Source organism: Anomaloglossus baeobatrachus, chromosome 3 (assembly GCF_048569485.1).
Source record: "Anomaloglossus baeobatrachus isolate aAnoBae1 chromosome 3, aAnoBae1.hap1, whole genome shotgun sequence".
Taxonomy (NCBI): Eukaryota; Metazoa; Chordata; class Amphibia; order Anura; family Aromobatidae; genus Anomaloglossus; species Anomaloglossus baeobatrachus.
Window position 1 is genome coordinate 698,634,891 of NC_134355.1, and position 22,604 is coordinate 698,657,494.

A 22,604-nucleotide genomic window follows, 5' to 3' on the forward strand; every position below is an offset into this window, starting at 1 on the left:
AAATAACTCTGTTGCTCGCTGCCTACGTTTTGAACTCCCGAGTTAGAATGGAGGAGACTTTTGGAAAAGAGCTCTTTGTATGTGGACGTAAGCAGCTTAGCTGGGCTGTGTTTATTCAGGGGCGATGGTCTCTTTGGCTTGAGTAGCATTCTAGGGGTGTAAAAGGTTCCACGTTAGCTTTCGGCTGAGCTGCTCTCCCAACAAAAAACTCTCTGTTGCTTTGTGCTTACGTTTTGAACTCCTCAGGTACAACGGAGGAGACCCTTCTAGAAGAGCTGTTTGTAGGTGGACAGAGGGAGCATAGCTGGGCTGTGTTTACTAGCAGGATAAGCCCTCCGATAGAACGCGCAAACATCCTTCGAGCTGGAATTGAACCAGCAACCCAAGGATTTGCTCATTTACATCTACAGTCTTTGGCTCTACCAGCTGAGCTATCGAAGGCTTGTCTTGGCCTTGGTTGAAAGCCTCCTAGTTTTAGCTGTTGGAGTTTTGAGCATGAGGTGAAAAGGCAATCACTGCTACCATGTGAAAAATAACTCTTGGAGAATGCGGGCATCGATCCCGCTGCCTCTCACATGCGAAGCGAGCGCTCTACCACTTGAGCTAATTCCCCTGGCGTGACAGTTGTGCCTTTAGTTTCTTGCCACACTTCATAGGGATTTTCTTATCATGTCAGGTGAGAAGCTGCATTGTTATATGGTATTTTTTTTCTGTAAGAATAGCTTTTTTTTTTTTTTTTTTTTTTAAGTGTGAGTTCCATGTTGCCATAGTAGAAGATCATCGGAGGACTTTACAAGGTGAAGGGTGGCTTCCAAATACATGCACGCCTCTTCCAAGCAAAGCCTTTACATATCTACGGAGAAGACAAAAAACTCTCTGTTGATTTGTGCTTACGTTTTGATCTCCTCACTCCTCAGGTACAACGGAGGAGACCTTTCTAGAAGAGCTGTTTGTAGGTGGACGGAACGAGCATAGCTGGGCTGTGTTTACCAGCCGGATGAACCTTCCGATAGAATGCGCAAAACTCCTTCGAGCCGGAATTGAACCAGCGACCTAAGGATTTCTAACTTTCTTCTACAGTCTTCGGCTCTACCAGCTGAGCTATCGAAGGCTTGTTTTGTCCTTGATCGAAAGCCTCCTAGTTTTAGCTGTTGGAGTTTTGAGCATGAGGTAAAAAGACAATCACTGCTACCATGTGAAAAATAACTCTTGGAGAATGCGGGCATCGATCCCGCTGCCTCTCGCATGCAAAGCGAGCGCTCTGCCACTTGAGCTAATCCCCCTGGCATGACAGGTCTGCCTTTAGTTTCTTGCCACACTTCACGGTGATTTTCTCATCATGTCAGGTGAGAAGCTGCAATGCTATATGGCAATTTTTATGTAAGAATAGCTTGCTTTTTTTTTTACAGTGTGAGTTCCATTTTACCATAGTAGAAGATCATCGGAGGAGTTTAAAAGGTGAAGGGTGGCTTACAAATACATGCACACCTCTTCCAAGCAAACCCTTTACATATCTACGAAGAACCGAGGGGTAAGCAATAAAAAACCCCTTAATAGTTTGGAGACGAAAGTTGCAATGTAGCACAATATCAGTCTTATCGAAGAAATATAATGATGACCTGTATAAAAAGAATCAATTAGCAGAGGATGGTTTCGATCCATCGACCTCTGGGTTATGGGCCCAGCACGCTTCCGCTGCGCCACTCTGCTGCCGGTGGTCTGTTCGTTGAGAAGGTCTATTTATCGACTGACTTTTCAAAAGTGGCTAAAATGTATTTGGTCTTTGTGATGGAATCCATCAGCAGGAGCTTATTGTCGGCGCCTCGAGTCCTCCTGAGCATCAGCAATTGTCTCTTTGTTTTTGCTGATTTCTTTTTGTCATATTATGTTAAAAAGTTGATCTGAGAAACCTGTGCCTGGCCTGCCTGGCTGAGAGTTCCTGTAGAAAGATCTGTTTGCGTCTCTGTGGCGCAATTGGTTAGCGCGTTCGGCTGTTAACCGAAAGGATGGTGGTTCAAGCCCACCCAGGGACGATGGTCTTTTTTGCTTAAGTAGCAGCCTATGTACGAGTGAAGAAGGTTCCACGTCGTCTTTCAATTGCTCTCCCGACAAATAACTCTGTTGCTCGCTGCCTACGTTTTGAACTCCCGAGTTAGAATGGAGGAGACTTTTGGAAAAGAGCTCTTTGTATGTGGACGGAAGCAGCTTAGCTGGGCTGTGTTTATTCAGGGGCGATGGTCTCTTTGGCTCGAGTAGCATTCTAGGGGTGTAAAAGGTTCCACGTTAGCTTTCGGCTGAGCTGCTCTCCCAACAAAAAACTCTCTGTTGCTTTGTGCTTACGTTTTGAACTCCTCAGGTACAACGGAGGAGACCCTTCTAGAAGAGCTGTTTGTAGGTGGACAGAGGGAGCATAGCTGGGCTGTGTTTACTAGCAGGATGAGCCCTCCGATAGAACGCGCAAACATCCTTCGAGCTGGAATTGAACCAGCAACCCAAGGATTTGCTCATTTACATCTACAGTCTTTGGCTCTACCAGCTGAGCTATTGAAGGCTTGTCTTGGCCTTGGTTGAAAGCCTCCTAGTTTTAGCTGTTGGAGTTTTGAGCATGAGGTGAAAAGGCAATCACTGCTACCATGTGAAAAATAACTCTTGGAGAATGCGGGCATCGATCCCGCTGCCTCTCACATGCGAAGCGAGCGCTCTACCACTTGAGCTAATTCCCCTGGCGTGACAGTTGTGCCTTTAGTTTCTTGCCACACTTCATAGGGATTTTCTTATCATGTCAGGTGAGAAGCTGCATTGTTATATGGTATTTTTTTTCTGTAAGAATAGCTTTTTTTTTTTTTTTTTAAGTGTGAGTTCCATGTTGCCATAGTAGAAGATCATCGGAGGACTTTACAAGGTGAAGGGTGGCTTCCAAATACATGCACGCCTCTTCCAAGCAAAGCCTTTACATATCTACGGAGAAGACAAAAAACTCTCTGTTGATTTGTGCTTACGTTTTGATCTCCTCACTCCTCAGGTACAACGGAGGAGACCTTTCTAGAAGAGCTGTTTGTAGGTGGACGGAACGAGCATAGCTGGGCTGTGTTTACCAGCCGGATGAACCTTCCGATAGAACGCGCAAAACTCCTTCGAGCCGGAATTGAACCAGCGACCTAAGGATTGCTAACTTTCTTCTACAGTTTTCGGCTCTACCAGCTGAGCTATCGAAGGCTTGTTTTGTCCTTGATCGAAAGCCTCCTAGTTTTAGCTGTTGGAGTTTTGAGCATGAGGTAAAAAGACAATCACTGCTACCATGTGAAAAATAACTCTTGGAGAATGCGGGCATCGATCCCGCTGCCTCTCGCATGCAAAGCGAGCGCTCTGCCACTTGAGCTAATCCCCCTGGCATGACAGGTCTGCCTTTAGTTTCTTGCCACACTTCACGGTGATTTTCTCATCATGTCAGGTGAGAAGCTGCAATGCTATATGGCAATTTTTATGTAAGAATAGCTTGCTTTTTTTTTTACAGTGTGAGTTCCATTTTACCATAGTAGAAGATCATCGGAGGAGTTTAAAAGGTGAAGGGTGGCTTACAAATACATGCACACCTCTTCCAAGCAAACCCTTTACATATCTACGAAGAACCGAGGGGTAAGCAATAAAAAACCCCTTAATAGTTTGGAGACGAAAGTTGCAATGTAGCACAATATCAGTCTTATCGAAGAAATATAATGATGACCTGTATAAAAAGAATCAATTAGCAGAGGATGGTTTCGATCCATCGACCTCTGGGTTATGGGCCCAGCACGCTTCCGCTGCGCCACTCTGCTGCCGGTGGTCTGTTCGTTGAGAAGGTCTATTTATCGACTGACTTTTCAAAAGTGGCTAAAATGTATTTGGTCTTTGTGATGGAATCCATCAGCAGGAGCTTATTGTTGGCGCCTCGAGTCCTCCTGAGCATCAGCAATTGTCTCTTTGTTTTTGCTGATTTCTTTTTGTCATATTATGTTAAAAAGTTGATCTGAGAAACCTGTGCCTGGCCTGCCTGGCTGAGAGTTCCTGTAGAAAGATCTGTTTGCGTCTCTGTGGCGCAATTGGTTAGCGCGTTCGGCTGTTAACCGAAAGGATGGTGGTTCAAGCCCACCCAGGGACGATGGTCTTTTTTGCTTAAGTAGCAGCCTATGTACGAGTGAAGAAGGTTCCACGTCGTCTTTCAATTGCTCTCCCGACAAATAACTCTGTTGCTCGCTGCCTACGTTTTGAACTCCCGAGTTAGAATGGAGGAGACTTTTGGAAAAGAGCTCTTTGTATGTGGACGGAAGCAGCTTAGCTGGGCTGTGTTTATTCAGGGGCGATGGTCTCTTTGGCTCGAGTAGCATTCTAGGGGTGTAAAAGGTTCCACGTTAGCTTTCGGCTGAGCTGCTCTCCCAACAAAAAACTCTCTGTTGCTTTGTGCTTACGTTTTGAACTCCTCAGGTACAACGGAGGAGACCCTTCTAGAAGAGCTGTTTGTAGGTGGACAGAGGGAGCATAGCTGGGCTGTGTTTACTAGCAGGATGAGCCCTCCGATAGAACGCGCAAACATCCTTCGAGCTGGAATTGAACCAGCAACCCAAGGATTTGCTCATTTACATCTACAGTCTTTGGCTCTACCAGCTGAGCTATTGAAGGCTTGTCTTGGCCTTGGTTGAAAGCCTCCTAGTTTTAGCTGTTGGAGTTTTGAGCATGAGGTGAAAAGGCAATCACTGCTACCATGTGAAAAATAACTCTTGGAGAATGCGGGCATCGATCCCGCTGCCTCTCACATGCGAAGCGAGCGCTCTACCACTTGAGCTAATTCCCCTGGCGGGACAGTTGTGCCTTTAGTTTCTTGCCACACTTCATAGGGATTTTCTTATCATGTCAGGTGAGAAGCTGCATTGTTATATGGTATTTTTTTTCTGTAAGAATAGCTTTTTTTTTTTTTTTTTTTTTAAGTGTGAGTTCCATGTTGCCATAGTAGAAGATCATCGGAGGACTTTACAAGGTGAAGGGTGGCTTCCAAATACATGCACGCCTCTTCCAAGCAAAGCCTTTACATATCTACGGAGAAGACAAAAAACTCTCTGTTGATTTGTGCTTACGTTTTGATCTCCTCACTCCTCAGGTACAACGGAGGAGACCTTTCTAGAAGAGCTGTTTGTAGGTGGACGGAACGAGCATAGCTGGGCTGTGTTTACCAGCCGGATGAACCTTCCGATAGAATGCGCAAAACTCCTTCGAGCCGGAATTGAACCAGCGACCTAAGGATTGCTAACTTTCTTCTACAGTCTTCGGCTCTACCAGCTGAGCTATCGAAGGCTTGTTTTGTCCTTGATCGAAAGCCTCCTAGTTTTAGCTGTTGGAGTTTTGAGCATGAGGTAAAAAGACAATCACTGCTACCATGTGAAAAATAACTCTTGGAGAATGCGGGCATCGATCCCGCTGCCTCTCGCATGCAAAGCGAGCGCTCTACCACTTGAGCTAATCCCCCTGGCATGACAGGTCTGCCTTTAGTTTCTTGCCACACTTCACGGTGATTTTCTCATCATGTCAGGTGAGAAGCTGCAATGCTATATGGCAATTTTTATGTAAGAATAGCTTGCTTTTTTTTTTACAGTGTGAGTTCCATTTTACCATAGTAGAAGATCATCGGAGGAGTTTAAAAGGTGAAGGGTGGCTTACAAATACATGCACACCTCTTCCAAGCAAACCCTTTACATATCTACGAAGAACCGAGGGGTAAGCAATAAAAAACCCCTTAATAGTTTGGAGACGAAAGTTGCAATGTAGCACAATATCAGTCTTATCGAAGAAATATAATGATGACCTGTATAAAAAGAATCAATTAGCAGAGGATGGTTTCGATCCATCGACCTCTGGGTTATGGGCCCAGCACGCTTCCGCTGCGCCACTCTGCTGCCGGTGGTCTGTTCGTTGAGAAGGTCTATTTATCGACTGACTTTTCAAAAGTGGCTAAAATGTATTTGGTCTTTGTGATGGAATCCATCAGCAGGAGCTTATTGTCGGCGCCTCGAGTCCTCCTGAGCATCAGCAATTGTCTCTTTGTTTTTGCTGATTTCTTTTTGTCATATTATGTTAAAAAGTTGATCTGAGAAACCTGTGCCTGGCCTGCCTGGCTGAGAGTTCCTGTAGAAAGATCTGTTTGCGTCTCTGTGGCGCAATTGGTTAGCGTGTTCGGCTGTTAACCGAAAGGATGGTGGTTCAAGCCCACCCAGGGACGATGGTCTTTTTTGCTTAAGTAGCAGCCTATGTACGAGTGAAGAAGGTTCCACGTCGTCTTTCAATTGCTCTCCCGACAAATAACTCTGTTGCTCGCTGCCTACGTTTTGAACTCCCGAGTTAGAATGGAGGAGACTTTTGGAAAAGAGCTCTTTGTATGTGGACGGAAGCAGCTTAGCTGGGCTGTGTTTATTCAGGGGCGATGGTCTCTTTGGCTCGAGTAGCATTCTAGGGGTGTAAAAGGTTCCACGTTAGCTTTCGGCTGAGCTGCTCTCCCAACAAAAAACTCTCTGTTGCTTTGTGCTTACGTTTTGAACTCCTCAGGTACAACGGAGGAGACCCTTCTAGAAGAGCTGTTTGTAGGTGGACAGAGGGAGCATAGCTGGGCTGTGTTTACTAGCAGGATGAGCCCTCCGATAGAACGCGCAAACATCCTTCGAGCTGGAATTGAACCAGCAACCCAAGGATTTGCTCATTTACATCTACAGTCTTTGGCTCTACCAGCTGAGCTATTGAAGGCTTGTCTTGGCCTTGGTTGAAAGCCTCCTAGTTTTAGCTGTTGGAGTTTTGAGCATGAGGTGAAAAGGCAATCACTGCTACCATGTGAAAAATAACTCTTGGAGAATGCGGGCATCGATCCCGCTGCCTCTCACATGCGAAGCAAGCGCTCTACCACTTGAGCTAATTCCCCTGGCGTGACAGTTGTGCCTTTAGTTTCTTGCCACACTTCATAGGGATTTTCTTATCATGTCAGGTGAGAAGCTGCATTGTTATATGGTATTTTTTTTCTGTAAGAATAGCTTTTTTTTTTTTTTTTTTTTAAGTGTGAGTTCCATGTTGCCATAGTAGAAGATCATCGGAGGACTTTACAAGGTGAAGGGTGGCTTCCAAATACATGCACGCCTCTTCCAAGCAAAGCCTTTACATATCTATGGAGAAGACAAAAAACTCTCTGTTGATTTGTGCTTACGTTTTGATCTCCTCACTCCTCAGGTACAACGGAGGAGACCTTTCTAGAAGAGCTGTTTGTAGGTGGACGGAACGAGCATAGCTGGGCTGTGTTTACCAGCCGGATGAACCTTCCGATAGAATGCGCAAAACTCCTTCGAGCCGGAATTGAACCAGCGACCTAAGGATTGCTAACTTTCTTCTACAGTCTTCGGCTCTACCAGCTGAGCTATCGAAGGCTTGTTTTGTCCTTGATCGAAAGCCTCCTAGTTTTAGCTGTTGGAGTTTTGAGCATGAGGTAAAAACACAATCACTGCTACCATGTGAAAAATAACTCTTGGAGAATGCGGGCATCGATCCCGCTGCCTCTCGCATGCAAAGCGAGCGCTCTGCCACTTGAGCTAATCCCCCTGGCATGACAGGTCTGCCTTTAGTTTCTTGCCACACTTCACGATGATTTTCTCATCATGTCAGGTGAGAAGCTGCAATGCTATATGGCAATTTTTATGTAAGAATAGCTTGCTTTTTTTTTTACAGTGTGAGTTCCATTTTACCATAGTAGAAGATCATCGGAGGAGTTTAAAAGGTGAAGGGTGGCTTACAAATACATGCACACCTCTTCCAAGCAAACCCTTTACATATCTACGAAGAACCGAGGGGTAAGCATGAAAAACCCCTTAATAGTTTGGAGACGAAAGTTGCAATGTAGCACAATATCAGTCTTATCGAAGAAATATAATGATGACCTGTATAAAAAGAATCAATTAGCAGAGGATGGTTTCGATCCATCGACCTCTGGGTTATGGGCCCAGCACGCTTCCGCTGCGCCACTCTGCTGCCGGTGGTCTGTTCGTTGAGAAGGTCTATTTATCGACTGACTTTTCAAAAGTGGCTAAAATGTATTTGGTCTTTGTGATGGAATCCATCAGCAGGAGCTTATTGTCGGCGCCTCGAGTCCTCCTGAGCATCAGCAATTGTCTCTTTGTTTTTGCTGATTTCTTTTTGTCATATTATGTTAAAAAGTTGATCTGAGAAACCTGTGCCTGGCCTGCCTGGCTGAGAGTTCCTGTAGAAAGATCTGTTTGCGTCTCTGTGGCGCAATTGGTTAGCGTGTTCGGCTGTTAACCGAAAGGATGGTGGTTCAAGCCCACCCAGGGACGATGGTCTTTTTTGCTTAAGTAGCAGCCTATGTACGAGTGAAGAAGGTTCCACGTCGTCTTTCAATTGCTCTCCCGACAAATAACTCTGTTGCTCGCTGCCTACGTTTTGAACTCCCGAGTTAGAATGGAGGAGACTTTTGGAAAAGAGCTCTTTGTATGTGGACGGAAGCAGCTTAGCTGGGCTGTGTTTATTCAGGGGCGATGGTCTCTTTGGCTCGAGTAGCATTCTAGGGGTGTAAAAGGTTCCACGTTAGCTTTCGGCTGAGCTGCTCTCCCAACAAAAAACTCTCTGTTGCTTTGTGCTTACGTTTTGAACTCCTCAGGTACAACGGAGGAGACCCTTCTAGAAGAGCTGTTTGTAGGTGGACAGAGGGAGCATAGCTGGGCTGTGTTTACTAGCAGGATGAGCCCTCCGATAGAACGTGCAAACATCCTTCGATCTGGAATTGAACCAGCAACCCAAGGATTTGCTCATTTACATCTACAGTCTTTGGCTCTACCAGCTGAGCTATCGAAGGCTTGTTTTGTCCTTGATCGAAAGCCTCCTAGTTTTAGCTGTTGGAGTTTTGAGCATGAGGTAAAAAGACAATCACTGCTACCATGTGAAAAATAACTCTTGGAGAATGCGGGCATCGATCCCGCTGCCTCTCGCATGCAAAGCGAGCGCTCTGCCACTTGAGCTAATCCCCCTGGCATGACAGGTCTGCCTTTAGTTTCTTGCCACACTTCACGGTGATTTTCTCATCATGTCAGGTGAGAAGCTGCAATGCTATATGGCAATTTTTATGTAAGAATAGCTTGCTTTTTTTTTTACAGTGTGAGTTCCATTTTACCATAGTAGAAGATCATCGGAGGAGTTTAAAAGGTGAAGGGTGGCTTACAAATACATGCACACCTCTTCCAAGCAAACCCTTTACATATCTACGAAGAACCGAGGGGTAAGCAATAAAAAACCCCTTAATAGTTTGGAGACGAAAGTTGCAATGTAGCACAATATCAGTCTTATCGAAGAAATATAATGATGACCTGTATAAAAAGAATCAATTAGCAGAGGATGGTTTCGATCCATCGACCTCTGGGTTATGGGCCCAGCACGCTTCCGCTGCGCCACTCTGCTGCCGGTGGTCTGTTCGTTGAGAAGGTCTATTTATCGACTGACTTTTCAAAAGTGGCTAAAATGTATTTGGTCTTTGTGATGGAATCCATCAGCAGGAGCTTATTGTCGGCGCCTCGAGTCCTCCTGAGCATCAGCAATTGTCTCTTTGTTTTTGCTGATTTCTTTTTGTCATATTATGTTAAAAAGTTGATCTGAGAAACCTGTGCCTGGCCTGCCTGGCTGAGAGTTCCTGTAGAAAGATCTGTTTGCGTCTCTGTGGCGCAATTGGTTAGCGCGTTCGGCTGTTAACCGAAAGGATGGTGGTTCAAGCCCACCCAGGGACGATGGTCTTTTTTGCTTAAGTAGCAGCCTATGTACGAGTGAAGAAGGTTCCACGTCGTCTTTCAATTGCTCTCCCGACAAATAACTCTGTTGCTCGCTGCCTACGTTTTGAACTCCCGAGTTAGAATGGAGGAGACTTTTGGAAAAGAGCTCTTTGTATGTGGACGGAAGCAGCTTAGCTGGGCTGTGTTTATTCAGGGGCGATGGTCTCTTTGGCTCGAGTAGCATTCTAGGGGTGTAAAAGGTTCCACGTTAGCTTTCGGCTGAGCTGCTCTCCCAACAAAAAACTCTCTGTTGCTTTGTGCTTACGTTTTGAACTCCTCAGGTACAACGGAGGAGACCCTTCTAGAAGAGCTGTTTGTAGGTGGACAGAGGGAGCATAGCTGGGCTGTGTTTACTAGCAGGATGAGCCCTCCGATAGAACGCGCAAACATCCTTCGAGCTGGAATTGAACCAGCAACCCAAGGATTTGCTCATTTACATCTACAGTCTTTGGCTCTACCAGCTGAGCTATTGAAGGCTTGTCTTGGCCTTGGTTGAAAGCCTCCTAGTTTTAGCTGTTGGAGTTTTGAGCATGAGGTGAAAAGGCAATCACTGCTACCATGTGAAAAATAACTCTTGGAGAATGCGGGCATCGATCCCGCTGCCTCTCACATGCGAAGCGAGCGCTCTACCACTTGAGCTAATTCCCCTGGCGTGACAGTTGTGCCTTTAGTTTCTTGCCACACTTCATAGGGATTTTCTTATCATGTCAGGTGAGAAGCTGCATTGTTATATGGTTTTTTTTTCTGTAAGAATAGCTTTTTTTTTTTTTTAAGTGTGAGTTCCATGTTGCCATAGTAGAAGATCATCGGAGGACTTTACAAGGTGAAGGGTGGCTTCCAAATACATGCACGCCTCTTCCAAGCAAAGCCTTTACATATCTACGGAGAAGACAAAAAACTCTCTGTTGATTTGTGCTTACGTTTTGATCTCCTCACTCCTCAGGTACAACGGAGGAGACCTTTCTAGAAGAGCTGTTTGTAGGTGGACGGAACGAGCATAGCTGGGCTGTGTTTACCAGCCGGATGAACCTTCCGATAGAATGCGCAAAACTCCTTCGAGCCGGAATTGAACCAGCGACCTAAGGATTGCTAACTTTCTTCTACAGTCTTCGGCTCTACCAGCTGAGCTATCGAAGGCTTGTTTTGTCCTTGATCGAAAGCCTCCTAGTTTTAGCTGTTGGAGTTTTGAGCATGAGGTAAAAAGACAATCACTGCTACCATGTGAAAAATAACTCTTGGAGAATGCGGGCATCGATCCCGCTGCCTCTCGCATGCAAAGCGAGCGCTCTGCCACTTGAGCTAATCCCCCTGGCATGACAGGTCTGCCTTTAGTTTCTTGCCACACTTCACGGTGATTTTCTCATCATGTCAGGTGAGAAGCTGCAATGCTATATGGCAATTTTTATGTAAGAATAGCTTGCTTTTTTTTTTACAGTGTGAGTTCCATTTTACCATAGTAGAAGATCATCGGAGGAGTTTAAAAGGTGAAGGGTGGCTTACAAATACATGCACACCTCTTCCAAGCAAACCCTTTACATATCTACGAAGAACCGAGGGGTAAGCAATAAAAAACCCCTTAATAGTTTGGAGACGAAAGTTGCAATGTAGCACAATATCAGTCTTATCGAAGAAATATAATGATGACCTGTATAAAAAGAATCAATTAGCAGAGGATGGTTTCGATCCATCGACCTCTGGGTTATGGGCCCAGCACGCTTCCGCTGCGCCACTCTGCTGCCGGTGGTCTGTTCGTTGAGAAGGTCTATTTATCGACTGACTTTTCAAAAGTGGCTAAAATGTATTTGGTCTTTGTGATGGAATCCATCAGCAGGAGCTTATTGTCGGCGCCTCGAGTCCTCCTGAGCATCAGCAATTGTCTCTTTGCTTTTGCTGATTTCTTTTTGTCATATTATGTTAAAAAGTTGATCTGAGAAACCTGTGCCTGGCCTGCCTGGCTGAGAGTTCCTGTAGAAAGATCTGTTTGCGTCTCTGTGGCGCAATTGGTTAGCGCGTTCGGCTGTTAACCGAAAGGATGGTGGTTCAAGCCCACCCAGGGACGATGGTCTTTTTTGCTTAAGTAGCAGCCTATGTACGAGTGAAGAAGGTTCCACGTCGTCTTTCAATTGCTCTCCCGACAAATAACTCTGTTGCTCGCTGCCTACGTTTTGAACTCCCGAGTTAGAATGGAGGAGACTTTTGGAAAAGAGCTCTTTGTATGTGGACGGAAGCAGCTTAGCTGGGCTGTGTTTATTCAGGGGCGATGGTCTCTTTGGCTCGAGTAGCATTCTAGGGGTGTAAAAGGTTCCACGTTAGCTTTCGGCTGAGCTGCTCTCCCAACAAAAAACTCTCTGTTGCTTTGTGCTTACGTTTTGAACTCCTCAGGTACAACGGAGGAGACCCTTCTAGAAGAGCTGTTTGTAGGTGGACAGAGGGAGCATAGCTGGGCTGTGTTTACTAGCAGGATGAGCCCTCCGATAGAACGCGCAAACATCCTTCGAGCTGGAATTGAACCAGCAACCCAAGGATTTGCTCATTTACATCTACAGTCTTTGGCTCTACCAGCTGAGCTATTGAAGGCTTGTCTTGGCCTTGGTTGAAAGCCTCCTAGTTTTAGCTGTTGTAGTTTTGAGCATGAGGTGAAAAGGCAATCACTGCTACCATGTGAAAAATAACTCTTGGAGAATGCGAGCATCGATCCCGCTGCCTCTCACATGCGAAGCGAGCGCTCTACCACTTGAGCTAATTCCCCTGGCGGGACAGTTGTGCCTTTAGTTTCTTGCCACACTTCATAGGGATTTTCTTATCATGTCAGGTGAGAAGCTGCATTGTTATAGGGTATTTTTTTTCTGTAAGAATAGCTTTTTTTTTTTTTTTTTTTTTTAAGTGTGAGTTCCATGTTGCCATAGTAGAAGATCATCGGAGGACTTTACAAGGTGAAGGGTGGCTTCCAAATACATGCACGCCTCTTCCAAGCAAAGCCTTTACATATCTACGGAGAAGACAAAAAACTCTCTGTTGATTTGTGCTTACGTTTTGATCTCCTCACTCCTCAGGTACAACGGAGGAGACCTTTCTAGAAGAGCTGTTTGTAGGTGGACGGAACGAGCATAGCTGGGCTGTGTTTACCAGCCGGATGAACCTTCCGATAGAATGCGCAAAACTCCTTCGAGCCGGAATTGAACCAGCGACCTAAGGATTGCTAACTTTCTTCTACAGTCTTCGGCTCTACCAGCTGAGCTATCGAAGGCTTGTTTTGTCCTTGATCGAAAGCCTCCTAGTTTTAGCTGTTGGAGTTTTGAGCATGAGGTAAAAAGACAATCACTGCTACCATGTGAAAAATAACTCTTGGAGAATGCGGGCATCGATACCGCTGCCTCTCGCATGCAAAGCGAGCGCTCTGCCACTTGAGCTAATCCCCCTGGCATGACAGGTCTGCCTTTAGTTTCTTGCCACACTTCACGGTGATTTTCTCATCATGTCAGGTGAGAAGCTGCAATGCTATATGGCAATTTTTATGTAAGAATAGCTTGCTTTTTTTTTTACAGTGTGAGTTCCATTTTACCATAGTAGAAGATCATCGGAGGAGTTTAAAAGGTGAAGGGTGGCTTACAAATACATGCACACCTCTTCCAAGCAAACCCTTTACATATCTACGAAGAACCGAGGGGTAAGCAATAAAAAACCCCTTAATAGTTTGGAGACGAAAGTTGCAATGTAGCACAATATCAGTCTTATCGAAGAAATATAATGATGACCTGTATAAAAAGAATCAATTAGCAGAGGATGGTTTCGATCCATCGACCTCTGGGTTATGGGCCCAGCACGCTTCCGCTGCGCCACTCTGCTGCCGGTGGTCTGTTCGTTGAGAAGGTCTATTTATCGACTGACTTTTCAAAAGTGGCTAAAATGTATTTGGTCTTTGTGATGGAATCCATCAGCAGGAGCTTATTGTCGGCGCCTCGAGTCCTCCTGAGCATCAGCAATTGTCTCTTTGTTTTTGCTGATTTCTTTTTGTCATATTATGTTAAAAAGTTGATCTGAGAAACCTGTGCCTGGCCTGCCTGGCTGAGAGTTCCTGTAGCAAGATCTGTTTGCGTCTCTGTGGCGCAATTGGTTAGCGCGTTCGGCTGTTAACCGAAAGGATGGTGGTTCAAGCCCACCCAGGGACGATGGTCTTTTTTGCTTAAGTAGCAGCCTATGTACGAGTGAAGAAGGTTCCACGTCGTCTTTCAATTGCTCTCCCGACAAATAACTCTGTTGCTCGCTGCCTACGTTTTGAACTCCCGAGTTAGAATGGAGGAGACTTTTGGAAAAGAGCTCTTTGTATGTGGACGGAAGCAGCTTAGCTGGGCTGTGTTTATTCAGGGGCGATGGTCTCTTTGGCTCGAGTAGCATTCTAGGGGTGTAAAAGGTTCCACGTTAGCTTTCGGCTGAGCTGCTCTCCCAACAAAAAACTCTCTGTTGCTTTGTGCTTACGTTTTGAACTCCTCAGGTACAACGGAGGAGACCCTTCTAGAAGAGCTGTTTGTAGGTGGACAGAGGGAGCATAGCTGGGCTGTGTTTACTAGCAGGATGAGCCCTCCGATAGAACGCGCAAACATCCTTCGAGCTGGAATTGAACCAGCAACCCAAGGATTTGCTCATTTACATCTACAGTCTTTGGCTCTACCAGCTGAGCTATTGAAGGCTTGTCTTGGCCTTGGTTGAAAGCCTCCTAGTTTTAGCTGTTGTAGTTTTGAGCATGAGGTGAAAAGGCAATCACTGCTACCATGTGAAAAATAACTCTTGGAGAATGCGGGCATCGATCCCGCTGCCTCTCACATGCGAAGCGAGCGCTCTACCACTTGAGCTAATTCCCCTGGCGGGACAGTTGTGCCTTTAGTTTCTTGCCACACTTCATAGGGATTTTCTTATCATGTCAGGTGAGAAGCTGCATTGTTATATGGTATTTTTTTTCTGTAAGAATAGCTTTTTTTTTTTTTTTTTTTTTTAAGTGTGAGTTCCATGTTGCCATAGTAGAAGATCATCGGAGGACTTTACAAGGTGAAGGGTGGCTTCCAAATACATGCACGCCTCTTCCAAGCAAAGCCTTTACATATCTACGGAGAAGACAAAAAACTCTCTGTTGATTTGTGCTTACGTTTTGATCTCCTCACTCCTCAGGTACAACGGAGGAGACCTTTCTAGAAGAGCTGTTTGTAGGTGGACGGAACGAGCATAGCTGGGCTGTGTTTACCAGCCGGATGAACCTTCCGATAGAATGCGCAAAACTCCTTCGAGCCGGAATTGAACCAGCGACCTAAGGATTGCTAACTTTCTTCTACAGTCTTCGGCTCTACCAGCTGAGCTATCGAAGGCTTGTTTTGTCCTTGATCGAAAGCCTCCTAGTTTTAGCTGTTGGAGTTTTGAGCATGAGGTAAAAAGACAATCACTGCTACCATGTGAAAAATAACTCTTGGAGAATGCGGGCATCGATACCGCTGCCTCTCGCATGCAAAGCGAGCGCTCTGCCACTTGAGCTAATCCCCCTGGCATGACAGGTCTGCCTTTAGTTTCTTGCCACACTTCACGGTGATTTTCTCATCATGTCAGGTGAGAAGCTGCAATGCTATATGGCAATTTTTATGTAAGAATAGCTTGCTTTTTTTTTTACAGTGTGAGTTCCATTTTACCATAGTAGAAGATCATCGGAGGAGTTTAAAAGGTGAAGGGTGGCTTACAAATACATGCACACCTCTTCCAAGCAAACCCTTTACATATCTACGAAGAACCGAGGGGTAAGCAATAAAAAACCCCTTAATAGTTTGGAGACGAAAGTTGCAATGTAGCACAATATCAGTCTTATCGAAGAAATATAATGATGACCTGTATAAAAAGAACCAATTAGCAGAGGATGGTTTCGATCCATCGACCTCTGGGTTATGGGCCCAGCACGCTTCCGCTGCGCCACTCTGCTGCCGGTGGTCTGTTCGTTGAGAAGGTCTATTTATCGACTGACTTTTCAAAAGTGGCTAAAATGTATTTGGTCTTTGTGATGGAATCCATCAGCAGGAGCTTATTGTCGGCGCCTCGAGTCCTCCTGAGCATCAGCAATTGTCTCTTTGTTTTTGCTGATTTCTTTTTGTCATATTATGTTAAAAAGTTGATCTGAGAAACCTGTGCCTGGCCTGCCTGGCTGAGAGTTCCTGTAGCAAGATCTGTTTGCGTCTCTGTGGCGCAATTGGTTAGCGCGTTCGGCTGTTAACTGAAAGGATGGTGGTTCAAGCCCACCCAGGGACGATGGTCTTTTTTGCTTAAGTAGCAGCCTATGTTCGAGTGAAGAAGGTTCCACGTCGTCTTTCAATTGCTCTCCCGACAAATAACTCTGTTGCTCGCTGCCTACGTTTTGAACTCCCGAGTTAGAATGGAGGAGACTTTTGGAAAAGAGCTCTTTGTATGTGGACGGAAGCAGCTTAGCTGGGCTGTGTTTATTCAGGGGCGATGGTCTCTTTGGCTCGAGTAGCATTCTAGGGGTGTAAAAGGATCCACGTTAGCTTTCGGCTGAGCTGCTCTCCCAACAAAAAACTCTCTGTTGCTTTGTGCTTACGTTTTGAACTCCTCAGGTACAACGGAGGAGACCCTTCTAGAAGAGCTGTTTGTAGGTGGACAGAGGGAGCATAGCTGGGCTGTGTTTACTAGCAGGATGAGCCCTCCGATAGAACGCGCAAACATCCTTCGAGCTGGAATTGAACCAGCAACCCAAGGATTTGCTCATTTACATCTACAGTCTTTGGCTCTACCAGCTGAGCTATTGAAGGCTTGTCTTGGCCTTGGTTGAAAGCCTCCTAGTTTTAGCTGTTGGAGTTTTGAGCATGAGGTGAAAAGGCAATCACTGCTACCATGTGAAAAATAACTCTTGGAGAATGCGGGCATCGATCCCGCTGCCTCTCACATGCGAAGCGAGCGCTCTACCACTTGAGCTAATTCCCCTGGCGGGACAGTTGTGCCTTTAGTTTCTTGCCACACTTCATAGGGATTTTCTTATCATGTCAGGTGAGAAGCTGCATTGTTATATGGTATTTTTTTTCTGTAAGAATAGCTTTTTTTTTTTTTTAAGTGTGAGTTCCATGTTGCCATAGTAGAAGATCATCGGAGGACTTTACAAGGTGAAGGGTGGCTTCCAAATACATGCACGCCTCTTCCAAGCAAAGCCTTTACATATCTACGGAGAAGACAAAAAACTCTCTGTTGATTTGTGCTTACGTTTTGATCTCCTCACTCCTCAGGTACAAGGGAGGAGACCTTTCTAGAAGAGCTGTTTGTAGGTGGACGGAACGAGCATAGCTGGGCTGTGTTTACCAGCCGGATGAACCTTCCGATAGAATGCGCAAAACTCCTTCGAGCCGGAATTGAACCAGCGACCTAAGGATTGCTAACTTTCTTCTACAGTCTTCGGCTCTACCAGCTGAGCTATCGAAGGCTTGTTTTGTCCTTGATCGAAAGCCTCCTAGTTTTAGCTGTTGGAGTTTTGAGCATGAGGTAAAAAGACAATCACTGCTACCATGTGAAAAATAACTCTTGGAGAATGCGGGCATCGATCTCGCTGCCTCTCGCATGCAAAGCGAGCGCTCTGCCACTTGAGCTAATCCCCCTGGCATGACAGGTCTGCCTTTAGTTTCTTGCCACACTTCACGGTGATTTTCTCATCATGTCAGGTGAGAAGCTGCAATGCTATATGGCAATTTTTATGTAAGAATAGCTTGCTTTTTTTTTACAGTGTGAGTTCCATTTTACCATAGTAGAAGATCATCGGAGGAGTTTAAAAGGTGAAGGGTGGCTTACAAATACATGCACACCTCTTCCAAGCAAACCCTTTACATATCTACGAAGAACCGAGGGGTAAGCAATAAAAAACCCCTTAATAGTTTGGAGACGAAAGTTGCAATGTAGCACAATATCAGTCTTATCGAAGAAATATAATGATGACCTGTATAAAAAGAATCAATTAGCAGAGGATGGTTTCGATCCATCGACCTCTGGGTTATGGGCCCAGCACGCTTCCGCTGCGCCACTCTGCTGCCGGTGGTCTGTTCGTTGAGAAGGTCTATTTATCGACTGACTTTTCAAAAGTGGCTAAAATGTATTTGGTCTTTGTGATGGAATCCATCAGCAGGAGCTTATTGTCGGCGCCTCGAGTCCTCCTGAGCATCAGCAATTGTCTCTTTGTTTTTGCTGATTTCTTTTTGTCATATTATGTTAAAAAGTTGATCTGAGAAACCTGTGCCTGGCCTGCCTGGCTGAGAGTTCCTGTAGAAAGATCTGTTTGCGTCTCTGTGGCGCAATTGGTTAGCGCGTTCGGCTGTTAACCGAAAGGATGGTGGTTCAAGCCCACCCAGGGACGATGGTCTTTTTTGCTTAAGTAGCAGCCTATGTACGAGTGAAGAAGGTTCCACGTCGTCTTTCAATTGCTCTCCCGACAAATAACTCTGTTGCTCGCTGCCTACGTTTTGAACTCCCGAGTTAGAATGGAGGAGACTTTTGGAAAAGAGCTCTTTGTATGTGGACGGAAGCAGCTTAGCTGGGCTGTGTTTATTCAGGGGCGATGGTCTCTTTGGCTCGAGTAGCATTCTAGGGGTGTAAAAGGTTCCACGTTAGCTTTCGGCTGAGCTGCTCTCCCAACAAAAAACTCTCTGTTGCTTTGTGCTTACGTTTTGAACTCCTCAGGTACAACGGAGGAGACCCTTCTAGAAGAGCTGTTTGTAGGTGGACAGAGGGAGCATAGCTGGGCTGTGTTTACTAGCAGGATGAGCCCTCCGATAGAACGCGCAAACATCCTTCGAGCTGGAATTGAACCAGCAACAAAAGGATTTGCTCATTTACATCTACAGTCTTTGGCTCTACCAGCTGAGCTATTGAAGGCTTGTCTTGGCCTTGGTTGAAAGCCTCCTAGTTTTAGCTGTTGGAGTTTTGAGCATGAGGTGAAAAGGCAATCACTGCTACCATGTGAAAAATAACTCTTGGAGAATGCGGGCATCGATCCCGCTGCCTCTCACATGCGAAGCGAGCGCTCTACCACTTGAGCTAATTCCCCTGGCGGGACAGTTGTGCCTTTAGTTTCTTGCCACACTTCATAGGGATTTTCTTATCATGTCAGGTGAGAAGCTGCATTGTTATATGGTATTTTTTTTCTGTAAGAATAGCTTTTTTTTTTTTTTTTTTTTAAGTGTGAGTTCCATGTTGCCATAGTAGAAGATCATCGGAGGACTTTACAAGGTGAAGGGTGGCTTCCAAATACATGCACGCCTCTTCCAAGCAAAGCCTTTACATATCTACGGAGAAGACAAAAAACTCTCTGTTGATTTGTGCTTACGTTTTGATCTCCTCACTCCTCAGGTACAACGGAGGAGACCTTTCTAGAAGAGCTGTTTGTAGGTGGACGGAACGAGCATAGCTGGGCTGTGTTTACCAGCCGGATGAACTTTCCGATAGAATGCGCAAAACTCCTTCGAGCCGGAATTGAACCAGCGACCTAAGGATTGCTAACTTTCTTCTACAGTCTTCGGCTCTACCAGCTGAGCTATCGAAGGCTTGTTTTGTCCTTGATCGAAAGCCTCCTAGTTTTAGCTGTTGGAGTTTTGAGCATGAGGTAAAAAGACAATCACTGCTACCATGTGAAAAATAACTCTTGGAGAATGCGGGCATCGATCCCGCTGCCTCTCGCATGCAAAGCGAGCGCTCTGCCACTTGAGCTAATCCCCCTGGCATGACAGGTCTGCCTTTAGTTTCTTGCCACACTTCACGGTGATTTTCTCATCATGTCAGGTGAGAAGCTGCAATGCTATATGGCAATTTTTATGTAAGAATAGCTTGCTTTTTTTTTTACAGTGTGAGTTCCATTTTACCATAGTAGAAGATCATCGGAGGAGTTTAAAAGGTGAAGGGTGGCTTACAAATACATGCACACCTCTTCCAAGCAAACCCTTTACATATCTACGAAGAACCGAGGGGTAAGCAATAAAAAACCCCTTAATAGTTTGGAGACGAAAGTTGCAATGTAGCACAATATCAGTCTTATCGAAGAAATATAATGATGACCTGTATAAAAAGAATCAATTAGCAGAGGATGGTTTCGATCCATCGACCTCTGGGTTATGGGCCCAGCACGCTTCCGCTGCGCCACTCTGCTGCCGGTGGTCTGTTCGTTGAGAAGGTCTATTTATCGACTGACTTTTCAAAAGTGGCTAAAATGTATTTGGTCTTTGTGATGGAATCCATCAGCAGGAGCTTAATGTCGGCGCCTCGAGTCCTCCTGAGCATCAGCAATTGTCTCTTTGTTTTTGCTGATTTCTTTTTGTCATATTATGTTAAAAAGTTGATCTGAGAAACCTGTGCCTGGCCTGCCTGGCTGAGAGTTCCTGTGGAAAGATCTGTTTGCGTCTCTGTGGCGCAATTGGTTAGCGCGTTCGGCTGTTAACCGAAAGGATGGTGGTTCAAGCCCACCCAGGGACGATGGTCTTTTTTGCTTAAGTAGCAGCCTATGTACGAGTGAAGAAGGTTCCACGTCGTCTTTCAATTGCTCTCCCGACAAATAACTCTGTTGCTCGCTGCCTACGTTTTGAACTCCCGAGTTAGAATGGAGGAGACTTTTGGAAAAGAGCTCTTTGTATGTGGACGGAAGCAGCTTAGCTGGGCTGTGTTTATTCAGGGGCGATGGTCTCTTTGGCTCGAGTAGCATTCTAGGGGTGTAAAAGGTTCCACGTTAGCTTTCGGCTGAGCTGCTCTCCCAACAAAAAACTCTCTGTTGCTTTGTGCTTACGTTTTGAACTCCTCAGGTACAACGGAGAAGACACTTCTAGAAGAGCTGTTTGTAGGTGGACAGAGGGAGCATAGCTGGGCTGTGTTTACTAGCAGGATGAGCCCTCCGATAGAACGCGCAAACATCCTTCGAGCTGGAATTGAACCAGCAACCCAAGGATTTGCTCATTTACATCTACAGTCTTTGGCTCTACCAGCTGAGCTATTGAAGGCTTGTCTTGGCCTTGGTTGAAAGCCTCCTAGTTTTAGCTGTTGGAGTTTTGAGCATGAGGTGAAAAGGCAATCACTGCTACCATGTGAAAAATAACTCTTGGAGAATGCGGGCATCGATCCCGCTGCCTCTCACATGCGAAGCGAGCGCTCTACCACTTGAGCTAATTCCCCTGGCGGGACAGTTGTGCCTTTAGTTTCTTGCCACACTTCATAGGGATTTTCTTATCATGTCAGGTGAGAAGCTGCATTGTTATATGGTATTTATTTTCTGTTAGAATAGCTTTTTTTTTTTTTTAAGTGTGAGTTCCATGTTGCCATAGTAGAAGATCATCGGAGGACTTTACAAGGTGAAGGGTGGCTTCCAAATACATGCACGCCTCTTCCAAGCAAAGCCTTTACATATCTACGGAGAAGACAAAAAACTCTCTGTTGATTTGTGCTTACGTTTTGATCTCCTCACTCCTCAGGTACAACGGAGGAGACCTTTCTAGAAGAGCTGTTTGTAGGTGGACGGAACGAGCATAGCTGGGCTGTGTTTACCAGCCGGATGAACCTTCCGATAGAATGCGCAAAACTCCTTCGAGCCGGAATTGAACCAGCGACCTAAGGATTGCTAACTTTCTTCTACAGTCTTCGGCTCTACCAGCTGAGCTATCGAAGGCTTGTTTTGTCCTTGATCGAAAGCCTCCTAGTTTTAGCTGTTGGAGTTTTGAGCATGAGGTAAAAAGACAATCACTGCTACCATGTGAAAAATAACTCTTGGAGAATGCGGGCATCGATCCCGCTGCCTCTCGCATGCAAAGCGAGCGCTCTGCCACTTGAGCTAATCCCCCTGGCATGACAGGTCTGCCTTTAGTTTCTTGCCACACTTCACGGTGATTTTCTCATCATGTCAGGTGAGAAGCTGCAATGCTATATGGCAATTTTTATGTAAGAATAGCTTGCTTTTTTTTTTACAGTGTGAGTTCCATTTTACCATAGTAGAAGATCATCGGAGGAGTTTAAAAGGTGAAGGGTGGCTTACAAATACATGCACACCTCTTCCAAGCAAACCCTTTACATATCTACGAAGAACCGAGGGGTAAGCAATAAAAAACCCCTTAATAGTTTGGAGACGAAAGTTGCAATGTAGCACAATATCAGTCTTATCGAAGAAATATAATGATGACCTGTATAAAAAGAATCAACTAGCAGAGGATGGTTTCGATCCATCGACCTCTGGGTTATGGGCCCAGCACGCTTCCGCTGCGCCACTCTGCTGCCGGTGGTCTGTTTGTTGAGAAGGTCTATTTATCGACTGACTTTTCAAAAGTGGCTAAAATGTATTTGGTCTTTGTGATGGAATCCATCAGCAGGAGCTTATTGTCGGCGCCTCGAGTCCTCCTGAGCATCAGCAATTGTCTCTTTGTTTTTGCTGATTTCTTTTTGTCATATTATGTTAAAAAGTTGATCTGAGAAACCTGTGCCTGGCCTGCCTGGCTGAGAGTTCCTGTAGAAAGATCTGTTTGCGTCTCTGTGGCGCAATTGGTTAGCGCGTTCGGCTGTTAACCGAAAGGATGGTGGTTCAAGCCCACACAGGGACGATGGTCTTTTTTGCTTAAGTAGCAGCCTATGTACGAGTGAAGAAGGCTCCACGTCGTCTTTCAATTGCTCTCCCGACAAATAACTCTGTTGCTCGCTGCCTACGTTTTGAACTCCCGAGTTAGAATGGAGGAGACTTTTGGAAAAGAGCTCTTTGTATGTGGACGGAAGCAGCTTAGC

At 45.5% G+C, this 22,604-nt stretch overlaps 23 non-coding genes across 23 annotated transcripts; 7 read left to right on the forward strand and 16 right to left on the reverse strand.

Moving 5' to 3' along the window:
• Positions 1-540: 540 nt before the first annotated feature.
• Positions 541-613, reverse strand: TRNAA-CGC (transfer RNA alanine (anticodon CGC)). Its single transcript has one exon. It is a non-coding gene; the product is annotated as a tRNA-Ala (tRNA).
• A 597-nt stretch (positions 614-1,210) lies between these two features.
• Positions 1,211-1,283, reverse strand: TRNAA-UGC (transfer RNA alanine (anticodon UGC)). Its single transcript has one exon. It is a non-coding gene; the product is annotated as a tRNA-Ala (tRNA).
• A 676-nt stretch (positions 1,284-1,959) lies between these two features.
• On the forward strand, positions 1,960-2,033 carry TRNAN-GUU (transfer RNA asparagine (anticodon GUU)). Its single transcript has one exon. It is a non-coding gene; the product is annotated as a tRNA-Asn (tRNA).
• Positions 2,034-2,650: 617 nt separating this feature from the next.
• TRNAA-CGC (transfer RNA alanine (anticodon CGC)) lies at positions 2,651-2,723 on the reverse strand. Its single transcript has one exon. It is a non-coding gene; the product is annotated as a tRNA-Ala (tRNA).
• Positions 2,724-3,315: 592 nt separating this feature from the next.
• On the reverse strand, positions 3,316-3,388 carry TRNAA-UGC (transfer RNA alanine (anticodon UGC)). Its single transcript has one exon. It is a non-coding gene; the product is annotated as a tRNA-Ala (tRNA).
• Positions 3,389-4,064: 676 nt separating this feature from the next.
• TRNAN-GUU (transfer RNA asparagine (anticodon GUU)) lies at positions 4,065-4,138 on the forward strand. The gene has a single exon. It is a non-coding gene; the product is annotated as a tRNA-Asn (tRNA).
• A 617-nt stretch (positions 4,139-4,755) lies between these two features.
• On the reverse strand, positions 4,756-4,828 carry TRNAA-CGC (transfer RNA alanine (anticodon CGC)). Its single transcript has one exon. It is a non-coding gene; the product is annotated as a tRNA-Ala (tRNA).
• Positions 4,829-5,424: 596 nt separating this feature from the next.
• TRNAA-UGC (transfer RNA alanine (anticodon UGC)) lies at positions 5,425-5,497 on the reverse strand. The gene has a single exon. It is a non-coding gene; the product is annotated as a tRNA-Ala (tRNA).
• A 2,035-nt stretch (positions 5,498-7,532) lies between these two features.
• Positions 7,533-7,605, reverse strand: TRNAA-UGC (transfer RNA alanine (anticodon UGC)). Its single transcript has one exon. It is a non-coding gene; the product is annotated as a tRNA-Ala (tRNA).
• Positions 7,606-8,971: 1,366 nt separating this feature from the next.
• On the reverse strand, positions 8,972-9,044 carry TRNAA-UGC (transfer RNA alanine (anticodon UGC)). The gene has a single exon. It is a non-coding gene; the product is annotated as a tRNA-Ala (tRNA).
• A 676-nt stretch (positions 9,045-9,720) lies between these two features.
• TRNAN-GUU (transfer RNA asparagine (anticodon GUU)) lies at positions 9,721-9,794 on the forward strand. Its single transcript has one exon. It is a non-coding gene; the product is annotated as a tRNA-Asn (tRNA).
• A 617-nt stretch (positions 9,795-10,411) lies between these two features.
• TRNAA-CGC (transfer RNA alanine (anticodon CGC)) lies at positions 10,412-10,484 on the reverse strand. Its single transcript has one exon. It is a non-coding gene; the product is annotated as a tRNA-Ala (tRNA).
• A 588-nt stretch (positions 10,485-11,072) lies between these two features.
• TRNAA-UGC (transfer RNA alanine (anticodon UGC)) lies at positions 11,073-11,145 on the reverse strand. The gene has a single exon. It is a non-coding gene; the product is annotated as a tRNA-Ala (tRNA).
• Positions 11,146-11,821: 676 nt separating this feature from the next.
• TRNAN-GUU (transfer RNA asparagine (anticodon GUU)) lies at positions 11,822-11,895 on the forward strand. Its single transcript has one exon. It is a non-coding gene; the product is annotated as a tRNA-Asn (tRNA).
• A 2,036-nt stretch (positions 11,896-13,931) lies between these two features.
• TRNAN-GUU (transfer RNA asparagine (anticodon GUU)) lies at positions 13,932-14,005 on the forward strand. The gene has a single exon. It is a non-coding gene; the product is annotated as a tRNA-Asn (tRNA).
• Positions 14,006-14,622: 617 nt separating this feature from the next.
• Positions 14,623-14,695, reverse strand: TRNAA-CGC (transfer RNA alanine (anticodon CGC)). Its single transcript has one exon. It is a non-coding gene; the product is annotated as a tRNA-Ala (tRNA).
• Positions 14,696-16,732: 2,037 nt separating this feature from the next.
• On the reverse strand, positions 16,733-16,805 carry TRNAA-CGC (transfer RNA alanine (anticodon CGC)). The gene has a single exon. It is a non-coding gene; the product is annotated as a tRNA-Ala (tRNA).
• Positions 16,806-18,142: 1,337 nt separating this feature from the next.
• Positions 18,143-18,216, forward strand: TRNAN-GUU (transfer RNA asparagine (anticodon GUU)). The gene has a single exon. It is a non-coding gene; the product is annotated as a tRNA-Asn (tRNA).
• Positions 18,217-18,833: 617 nt separating this feature from the next.
• On the reverse strand, positions 18,834-18,906 carry TRNAA-CGC (transfer RNA alanine (anticodon CGC)). Its single transcript has one exon. It is a non-coding gene; the product is annotated as a tRNA-Ala (tRNA).
• Positions 18,907-19,501: 595 nt separating this feature from the next.
• Positions 19,502-19,574, reverse strand: TRNAA-UGC (transfer RNA alanine (anticodon UGC)). The gene has a single exon. It is a non-coding gene; the product is annotated as a tRNA-Ala (tRNA).
• Positions 19,575-20,250: 676 nt separating this feature from the next.
• Positions 20,251-20,324, forward strand: TRNAN-GUU (transfer RNA asparagine (anticodon GUU)). The gene has a single exon. It is a non-coding gene; the product is annotated as a tRNA-Asn (tRNA).
• A 617-nt stretch (positions 20,325-20,941) lies between these two features.
• Positions 20,942-21,014, reverse strand: TRNAA-CGC (transfer RNA alanine (anticodon CGC)). The gene has a single exon. It is a non-coding gene; the product is annotated as a tRNA-Ala (tRNA).
• Positions 21,015-21,603: 589 nt separating this feature from the next.
• Positions 21,604-21,676, reverse strand: TRNAA-UGC (transfer RNA alanine (anticodon UGC)). The gene has a single exon. It is a non-coding gene; the product is annotated as a tRNA-Ala (tRNA).
• Between the last annotated feature and the right edge of the window lie 928 nt (positions 21,677-22,604).